We start from the raw sequence: 8,152 nt of genomic DNA, 5'->3' as shown, positions 1-8,152 counted from the left end.
CTTCCGAGATAGAAGCAAGGAACGCCATCGAGATGTTGAAGACGGCGGTGGTTCAAAACGCCCAGTTCTCACATAGCCTCGAGAGATTGCATTCCACCCCCCAGGAAAGTTACACCAAGAGCCGGCCAGAGGACCAGCCCGCCATAAACAGCGGGCCGCGACATGTCCCACAGGACAACCCGCCTGAACGGAACCCGCCGGGCCGGGATCTTCCGAACACCCAAGACTCCTCGGCCCCCTCGTCAGGGGCGGAGTGCGAGTTGGGGTACCATGCTTGTCCCCCGCCCTTCATAACGAAAATATGCCCAAGGACTTCAAAGGGCCAAGGAAAGTGCCTAATTATACCCCGGACCTCGAGCCGGCATCATGGATCGAAAGTTATGAAATCGCCATGGACATGCTCGACGTGAACGAGGCCGTTTGCGCCAGATACTTCACGATGATGCTCGAAGGGTCAGCACGCACTTGGTTGAAAAACTTACCTCCCAATTCCATCCAGTCCTGGGCCGAGTTGAAAGAACGTTTCATCAAAAACTTCCGAGGAACTTGCAAACGTCCGATGACGATCGTCGATCTACAACACTGTGTTCAGCTCCCGGATGAGTCGGTCCACCATTGGTCACGGCGGGTTGCAGAAATTATCCATTCGTCAGATGGTATTACGGCGGCTCAAGCTGTGCTCATCCTCGAGCATAATTGCCATTACGAACCCTTGGTGCAAAAATTGGGGCGACTCAAGCGAAAGGTCCAAGACATGGGAGAACTGATGGACACCCTCACTAGATACGCTGAGGCCGATGATACCAAAGATCCTGGCGAGGATGGTAAGGCTAACTCGCCTAAGAAGGGCGAGTCATCCAAAAATCACACCCAGTTCCAGGGGCGTAACCGTTAGAATCAAGGGACCAATGGCAAGCGGAGACCGCAGGAGGAGCCCTCAGACTTAGTCGCCAACACCAACGCCAACAATGGCAAGAAGAAGAATCGGGGGTTCAGTGGGAAGAGGCCGCGTAACTACGAAGAGCTACTCAAAGGCCTTTGCCCGCACCACGCCACGGCAGACGGTCCGGCCACTCACTCTTGGGAAAACTGCTTCGTGATGCGAGAGTTTCGGGCGGAGGCGATCAAGAAGAGCCAAAACGATGGCCCGGACCAGCGTCAGGAGCAATTCGCCGCACCCAACCAAAGACAGAACCCTTTCGGCGGCTTTCCCAAACAGGGGGCTCAGGGAGGCCCACAGCCAGGCGGCCAATACCCGGTGCACCACCAGCGGCGGTATAACCCGCCAGGAGTTTTCCAGCAGCCACCCCCATAGGGGGCTCCGCAGGGTCAGGACGATAATGGGGGCTTCCGCAGTAACCCCAAACAGTTAAGTAATGGGCAGTATCACGTTTTCACCACTAATGCTTGCAGGCGTGATAAGAAGGTGAGTCACCGGGCGTACAGTGTATCTGAACCAGCGCTTCCCAGATACCTCCATTGTTCTGAGCAATCCATAACGTGGAGTAGGGAGGATCACCCGCCAAGAGTTGATAACCCGGGCGATCTAGCGTTGGTCGTGGCTCCCCAAGTCAGGGGTTACACCCTATCAAAAGTGCTAATGGATGGTGGCAGCAACATCAATATCCTATACTTTGACACTTTCCAAAGGATGAACCTATTGGAAAAAGATCTGATGCCTTCAACCACGGTTTTCCACGGAATTGTCCCACGCAAGTTGGCTTATCCCATAGGCCGGGTCAGGCTCACAGTGGCGTTTGGAACCGCGCAGAATTATAGGTCGGAGTCACTGATCTTTGAGGTGGTTAAATTGAAAAGCCCCTACCATGCGCTGTTTGGGCGGCCGGCTTATGCCTGCTTCATGGCTCGCCTGGTCCCAAAGGACCCATCACGGTTGATGGAGATAGAACGATTGCAAAGGAATGCGAAGAAGGGGACGCGGCTTATGCGGAGGTCGCTTGTGCTGCGGAAGAGCTCAAACACCATCGGGCCAATGTTGACCCGGCAGATATGTCACCCCTGAAGAAACCGACTACAGATTCTGAGTCGCCCCTGAAGTTCAAACCAACAGATGACACTAAGACAATTGATTTCGTGCCTGGCGATTCATCCAAGCAGTTCACCATTGGGACGGGTCTGGACCCCAAATAGGAAAGCGCGCTCATCGAATTCATCCGTGAGAATCGGGACATCTTTGCATGGAAACCTTCTGACATGCCTGGTGTGCTGAGAGAATTTGCTGAGCACCATCTTAATATTGACCCAAAGTGAAAACCCATCCAGCAGTACCTTCGCAGATTTAACGAGGAGCGATGCAAGGCGATTGGGGAAGAAGTTGCCCGTCTTTTAGCCGTCGGGTTCATCGTGGAAGTTTTTCACCCCAAATGGCTGGCTAACCCGGTTTTGGTACTCAAGAAGAATGGTACTTTTCGTATGTGTATTGACTACACAGACCTCAACAGAGCTTGTCCAAAAGATCCCTTCACTCTTCCCCGCATCGACCAAATCATTGACTCGGTGGCGGGATGCGAACGATTGTTCTTTCTGGACGCCTATTTAGGATATCATCAAATCAAGATGGCCGTGGAGGATCAAGAGAAAACAACCTTTATAAACCCCCTTCGGGGCCTTTTGTTATGTGTCCATGCCCTTTGGACTCAAGAGTGCGGGGGCGACTTATCAACGCTGTATCCAAAATTGCCTCCATAACCAAATTGGTCGCAACGTCCATGCCTATGTCGACGATATTGTGATCAAGACCCGCCAGGGGGAGACGCTACTGGAGGATCTCAAAGAAACGTTCGATAATCTACGGGTATATCAGATGAAGCTAAATCCCACCAAGTGTGTTTTTGGTGTACCTGCAGGGAAATTACTGGGTTTCCTGGTATCGGAGCGCGGCATTGAAGCTAACCCGGACAAGATCGAAGCGGTTACATCCCTTGGAAAGCCGGCGAACGTTAATCAAGTTCAACGATTGGCGGGTCGCATTGAGGCCCTAAGTCATTTTGTGAGTCGCCTGGGGGAGAAGGCGATCCCTCTTTATCAGTTATTGAGAAAATCCGATCGTTTTCTTTGGACAAATGAGGCAGACGAGGCGCTCGAAGCCTTGAAACGCCAATTGGTTAACCCGCCGGTCCTGGCCGCCCCAACTAAAAAGGAGCCCATGCTTCTGTATATCGCGGCAAATTCCAAAGCAGTAAGTGTGGCGGTGGTCGTTGAGAGGAAGGAGGAAGGGAAGGAATACCCAGTGCAACGTCCCGTATATTTTATCAGCGAGGTGTTAACTCTTTCCAAGCAGCGATACCCACATTGGCAGAAATTGGTATATGGGGTATTTATGGCGAGTCGAAAACTTAAGCATTATTTTCAAGAACACCCTATCACGGTGGTTAGCTCTGCCCCCCTTGGGGACATCATCCAGAATCGGGAGGCAACAGGGCGAATCGCCAAGTGGGCAATAGAACTTGGGCCCCATCACATACAGTATACTCCCCGCACAGCCATTAAGTCCCAGGCCTTAGTTGATTTCGTCAACGACTGGACGGAGTTACAGGCTCCGGAAGAACGGCCTGATCTCACTTACTGGACCATTTATTTTGATGGGTCTAGGCAGCTGGAAGGCTCGGGGGTTGGAGTGGTGTTGGTATCCCCTCAAGGAGATAAGTTCTGTTATGTTCTCCGACTCATGTTTCTGTGCACTAACAATGCGGCGGAATACGAAGCTCTGCTCCACGGCTTGCGACTCGCCAAGGAGATGAATTTAACACGAGTCAGATGCTTTGGCGACTCTGATTTGGTGGCACAGCAAGTTTCACGCACCTGGGATTCTCGGGACCCCATGATGGCGGCTTACAAGCGAGTTGTGTCTGATGTGGCGGGTCATTTGCATGGTTATCAGGTGGACCATATTGATCGGCGCCTCAACGAGGCAGTTCACACCCTCTCGCGACTTGGCTCCCAGAGAAAGCCGGTCCTCCTAATGTTTTTCTGGATATCTTACATAAACCATCCGTGACTCCACCGTCGGAGGTGGAATTAGCAATACCAGACCCTGAGTCTCAGCTTGTGGCAGCTCTCCATGTCACGCCGGATTGGGTTCTTCCTTATCTGGCTTATCTCGCTCGGGGCGAGTTACCGACAGATCAAGTTTTGGCTCGTCAAATCGTTCGGCGCACCAAATCCATGGTCATCATCAATGGCGAGTTATATAAGAGGAGCGTCTCTGGAGTTTTTTAGCGATGTGTTTCTTCCGAAGAAGGATGCATAATCTTAAATGACATTCATTCCGGAGACTGTGGGCATCACGGCGGGTCACGTTCTTTGGTATCAAAGGCTTTCCGTCATGGTTTCTTTTGGCTGACGGCTCATGCAGATGCGGAAGATATAGTTCGTCGGTGCGAAGGGTGCCAGCGTTATGGGCGGCAGGCTCATGTGCCGGCTCAAGAATTAAGAATGATCCCCATCACTTGGCCTTTTGCAGTCTGGGGGCTGGACATGGTCGGCCCCTTTAAAATGTCCTCTAACAAGAAGACCCATCTGCTGGTGGCCGTTGACAAGTTCACCAAGTGGGTTGAGGTGGAACCTGTTGGAGCTTGCGATGCGGAAACAGCGGTCAAATTCTTGAAGAAGTTGATTTTCCGGTTTGGATATCCGCACAGTATCATTACTGATAATGGTACTAACTTGTCCCAAGGGGCGATGCAGGCGTTTTGTCGTCGAGAACATATCCGACTTGACATTTCTGTAGTCGCTCACCCACAATCTAATGGGCAGGCAGAGCAGGAGAATTAGGAGGTGTTGCGAGGGATTAAACCCCGACTCATGGTTCCCCTGGAAAAAACCCCAGGGTGTTGGGTTGAAGAACTACCTTCAGTGCTGTGGAGTATTCGGACCACCCCGAACCGATCCACGGGTTTCAACCCTTTCTTTCTGGTCTACGGAGCAAAGGCTGTTCTCCCTACTGACATAAGACATGACTCATTGAGAGTCGCCGCGTATGTGGAACAAGACAATGAGCTGGCGCGTCAAAACTCTTTGGACGCCTTGGAGGAGGCGCGTGACCTGGCTGCGGCCTGTTCAGCTATCTACCAGCAGGATTTGCGGCGTTATCACAACCACCGGGTTAAAAGTCGGACCTTTCAGGAAGGCGACTTAGTTCTTCAGTTGATACAAGATCGTGCAGGCATGCACAAGTTGTCACCACCTTAGGAAGGGCCGTTCGTCGTCAGCAAGAACCTCCGCAATGGCTCTTATTATTTGGTGGATCTCCGGCCTAACCGGCCAACCACGGAGGCTGAGTCAACCCGCCCGTGGAATATTGCCCATCTGCGGCCTTATTACACTTGAGCTCTTAAGCTCTACATTTTGTAAGTTTTTCAGTTTCATTATGAAGTAATAAAGTTACAAATACTCCCTGGCTTGGGGGCTTCTTCATTAAAGAACAATTGTGTCATCCTGTTGCGACCTTATGAGCCGACAGAGTCATCATTTAGGGTGTGTACTCGAGCTTTCTGACTCGCCTCATCCTGTCGCAACCTAATGAGCCGATGAAACCTGCATTTAGGGTGTGTTCTCGAGCTTTCTGACTCGCCTCATCCTGTCGCGACCTTATGAGCCGACAAAACCTGCATTTAGGGTGTGTGCACGAGCTTTCTGACTCGCCTCATCCTGTCGCGACCTAATGAGCCGACGAAACCTATATTTAGGGTGTGTGCTCGAGCTTTCTGACTCGCCTCATCCTGTCGCGACCTTATGAGCCGACAAAACCTGCATTTAGGGTGTGTGCACGAGCTTTCTGACTCGCCTCATCCTGTCGCGACCTTATGAGCCGACAAAACCTGCATTTAGGGTGTGTGCACGAGCTTTCTGACTCGCCTCATCCTGTCGCGACCTTATGAGCCGACAAAACCTGCATTTAGGGTGTGTGCACGAGCTTTCTGACTCGCCTCATCCTGTCGCGACCTTATGAGACGACAAAACCTGCATTTAGGGTGTGTGCACGAGCTTTCTAACTCGCCTCATCCTGTCACGACCTTATGAGCCGACAAAACCTGCATTTAGGGTATGTGCACGAGCTTTCTGACTCGCCTCATCCTGTCGCGACCTTATGAGCCGAAAAAACCAGCATTTAGGGTGTGTGCACGATCTTTCTGACTCGCCTCATCCTGTCGCGACCTTATGAGCCGACAAAACCTGCATTTGGGGTGTGTGCACGAGCTTTCTGACTCGCCTCATCCTGTCGCGACCTTATGAGCTGACAAAACCTGCATTTGGGGTGTGTGCACCAGCTTTCTGACTCGCCTCATCCTATCGCGACCTTATGAGCCGACGAAACCTGCATTTAGGGTGTGTGCACGAATTTTCTGACTCGCCTCATCCTGTCGCGACCTTATGAGCCGACGAAACCTGCATTTAGGGTGTGTGCTCGAGCTTTCTGACTCGCCTCATCCTGTCGCGACCTTATGAGCCGAGGAAACCTGCATTTAGGGTGTGTGCTCGAGCTTTCTGACTCGCCTCATGCTGTCGCGACCTTATGAGCCGACAAAACCTGCATTTAGGGTGTCTGCACGAGCTTTCTGACTCGCCTCATCCTGTCGCGACCTTATGAGCCAACGAAACCTGCATTTAGGGTGTGTGCTCGAGCTTTCTGACTCGCCTCATCCTGTCGCGACCTTTTGAGCCGACAAAACCTGCATTTAGGGTGTGTGCACGAGCTTTCTGACTCGCCTCATCCTGTCGCGACCTTATGAGCCGTCGAAACCTGCATTTAGGGTGTGTGCTCGAGCTTTCTGACTCGCCTCATCCTGTCGCGACCTTATGAGCCGACAAAACCTGCATTTATGGTGTGTGCACGAGCTTTCTGACTCGCCTCATCCTGTCGCGACCTTATGAGCCGACGAAACCTGCATTTAGGGTGTGTGTTCGAGCTTTTTGACTCGCCCCATCCTGTCGCGACCTTATGAGCCGATGAAATTGCTGTTTGCTATTTTTTCTTCGTGGCATAGCCTCGAGGGTTTTTAACCTTTCTTTCTGATGCCTATTGAAAATATTTGTTATCATTTGTTTGGTTTCACATATGCTATTTTCAAAGCTTAAGTCAGGATAATGATCAAAATTACTTCGTCCATGGCAAATTAAGCATCATAAAGGATTCTCAAAGGGCAGGTCAAATATTTCAAATCGCCTTAAGGGCGATATAAAGATTCCTTCAAAAGGGTATCACAAAAACAGTACCGACTTATGAAAAGGACCTATTACATGGCTCTCAGGCCAAATCAATGAGGTTTATTCTGCTGGCACCTTAGGATCATTCTCTTGTGAGCTTTGAACGACTTAAATTTGCAAGTCGCCCAGTACCCAGTTGCACTTAGCGACAGCTACGAAGTCATCTTCATCAGTCAGGATTGATGCCAGGTCTGCTTCCAAGTCAAAAGGGTTCTTGGGTCGCCGAGGAGTTAAACTCGTTGACACAAAGGTTGGCGGGTTGACCTTCTTGTTTTTGCTATCATAAGCTGTCGATACCTTGATAAATCGAGACTTGCTGCGAGTTGGGTTGCTGCCAGCCGGGAGTCCTTGACAACACGTTGATAGTCCTCTTCAACGAATTCTGACCCATTGTCTTTAAGTTGAGGAAAGCCTGCTGCTACCTCTTCCGGGTTGATCTCTGGAGCATACGCCAAGCAGCGACTCAGGGCAGTCAGAACACCCTTTCGGGCGGCTGACCGAGTTAGCTCGCCAATCTGAGGGGGAAGTGTGGATAGGCAGCCAAGCACCTTCTTTATGGAAGTTATAGGCTCTTTGGCACCCATCACAGCTTTAACAGTCAAGACACTGCCGGTGTACAGTTGCTCTGTCAGCGTGTAAATCGCCTTCAGCATCAGCACGCAGTCTTCTTGAAGGTTGGCAGCTCTCGGACCTGAGTAAGGGGTCATGATGATCAGCGACTTACGATAAGAATTATTTATAAAAAAGAAAAGGATATCAAAAGTTTGAGTAAGCTTACCGAAGACGGCTTGCGTCATGTTGGAGATATGACGCTTCAAGCCGGGCAATTCCTGTTGCACGGTGGCCAGCCTGGCTTCCGCTTTCTCTGCTCTTTTTATGGCGGCATCTTGGTCAGCCTGAGCTCTTTTCAACTCGGCTTTAAGTT

The sequence above is a fragment of the Hordeum vulgare genome, chromosome 2H, assembly GCF_904849725.1.
Source record: "Hordeum vulgare subsp. vulgare chromosome 2H, MorexV3_pseudomolecules_assembly, whole genome shotgun sequence".
In the NCBI taxonomy this organism is placed as follows: domain Eukaryota; kingdom Viridiplantae; phylum Streptophyta; class Magnoliopsida; order Poales; family Poaceae; genus Hordeum; species Hordeum vulgare.
The sequence above is the reverse complement of the archived record's forward strand: the minus strand, read 5'-3'. Positions refer to the sequence as shown.